The sequence below is a fragment of the Aegilops tauschii genome, chromosome 2 (assembly GCF_002575655.3).
Source record: "Aegilops tauschii subsp. strangulata cultivar AL8/78 chromosome 2, Aet v6.0, whole genome shotgun sequence".
In the NCBI taxonomy this organism is placed as follows: domain Eukaryota; kingdom Viridiplantae; phylum Streptophyta; class Magnoliopsida; order Poales; family Poaceae; genus Aegilops; species Aegilops tauschii.
In genome coordinates, this window is record NC_053036.3 from 437,283,197 (window position 1) to 437,285,315 (window position 2,119).

Here is a 2,119-nt window from a genome sequence, read left to right on the forward strand (position 1 = left end):
CTCCACGGGGTCCTGTTCAACCAGCCCCTCCACGGGGTCATGTTCAACCAGCCCTCCACGTACGGGGTCCCTCCACCGGCTACTGTTCATCCACCCCCACGCCTCCTCGTGCGGGGTCATGTTCATCCAGCGGCAACGACCTCTACTACCACGGGATCCTGTTCATCCAACCCCCACCAGGAACTGTTCATCAAGAGGCAGCTTCGATCGGCTTCAGTTAACAGTAGTAGCAAAAGAATCACTCGGGTTCAGTTAACAGCAAGGGATCGATCGGGGTTCAGTAACATAGCTAGTGCAATCGCTCGGGTTCAGTTAGAGCCCAACGCCTCGCTCAGATTCAATTAGAGCACAACGCCTCGCACACACGCACGTACGTGTATGAGAGAAACGCGCAAACCTCCATGCTTCGCTCGGCCCCGACCACCCACCGTAATAGGGAACTCCCCGAAATTTTCCTCGCCCTCGCTTCTACCACGATTTTTTCTGTCATGGACGGCCCAGAGAATGTCATCCAGCTGCGTCTCCGGCCCTCCCAGGATGAAAAGCCCATTTTCTGTCATGATTTTTTGTCATAGAAGTAGGATCCCACCACATCTATGATGATACCGGGTTTTGTCACAATTATCATCATAGAAATGTCATGGATGTGTCTTTTTTTGTAGTGACTCTTGCAAATATTTGTGATGGCTTGCCTTCGTGTATAGGAGGGTCACACTCCTCCTGGTTCTCCTCAAGGCAGCAAGTTCCTTCTGAAAATATTTAAAATAGCAAAAAGAAAATTTCACATAACACATTTAAATGCACCAGAAAATATTCACAACAAGCAAAAATCTCATCTTTTGCATGCTGATAGAGGATCTCAAGAAAAAACTAATGCAAAAAGAATCATATCATTTGGACTTGTAGAATAAAAGTTAGAGCAGGTCAAAGTTTGGTCAATATTCTGAATTAAAATGATTTTTGAAAAATAACCAGAGGGGGTGACGTCAAAGATGTATTTCAGAAATACGCCTCCATTTATACCGCTTCGGCGGGCGCACAGAGAGGCTGACGGGCGGGCCCCACTGGCAGGGTGAAGAGAGAGAGAGAGAGAGAGAGAGAGAGAGAGAGAGAGAGAGAGAGAAACAGAGGATGGCGACGAGGGCGCCGGTGGTTCTCCGGGGAAAAGACCACGGCTGCCGCCGAAGAGGAGAGGGATGGATGCGCCTCACCACGGCGAGCACGCACGTACCCATGGGTTGGCCGGAGATGGACGGAGGAGGTCGCCATGGAGATCTTGAGAGACGACAGCGGAGGGAGTTCACCGGAGACGAAGGTTCTGACGAGGTGAGGCAGCTCCAGCGGCTCCAGCAGCATCTCCAAGGATCAGCAGAGCCCCGCGAACAAGCCTGGGTGGTCGAAGGTCGTCGAGGATTGCCGAAGGAAGCATGGCACCGAGAAGGAATCGGCGGCGATCTCCGGTGCGAAATGGCGGCCAGAGGCCCGCGTGGCCTGGCCGCGGTCTTCTCCGAGTGTGATTGTGGTCAGAGGAGGTGAGTGGTGCGGCTGAATGAGCTCGGGAGGGGTCCTATTTATAGACGCGGGCGAGAGGGGGATCGAGGTCACCGGAGAGCTCTCTGGAAGCAACGAGCAGCGATGAACAGGGTCAGTGAGAGGGGGGAAAGAGCCACGGGCTCACGCGGCCACTTTGGAGGCGTTCAGCCAAGCACAGGGCGCCGGAGGAGGACGAAAACAGGGGCACGGGCACACTGTAGCCTCTGCTGCGTCGTGCTCGTGAACGCCGCAGCTGTCACCGGTGTTGGGGAGCGCCAGGAGGGGTCAAGGGTGACGAGTCGAGGCAGAGGGAGCTCCAGGACACGCTGGTTTGGGCGGAGGCGGGCGCACGCGCTGAACAGGGAGGTTGCCGGCGCGCAGAGCGTGTCGAACGCACGCCTGGTACCGTGTCCACACGTGGTCACCGCGTGCACTGGCACTACGCGGCGCGCCTGAGAGGTTAGATCATGTCTGGTGTGTTGTCTTTGCAGTGCTAGGTCACTCCATGCTGATAGATCACTACCAGGCCGACCAGATGAGACTTGAGCTTCAGTGCAAGTTTCTGGACAGAAACTTGTGAGGTCAG

The 2,119-nt window shown here is 55.0% G+C and overlaps 1 long non-coding RNA gene across 1 annotated transcript; it reads right to left on the reverse strand.

Annotated features, from left to right (window-relative positions):
• Positions 1-212: 212 nt before the first annotated feature.
• Positions 213-1,819, reverse strand: LOC141042048 (uncharacterized). The gene is made up of 2 exons (XR_012203856.1): positions 1,232-1,819; positions 213-749 (listed from the first exon to the last, which is right to left on the reverse strand). It is a non-coding gene; the product is annotated as an uncharacterized lncRNA (long non-coding RNA).
• Positions 1,820-2,119: the final 300 nt, after the last annotated feature.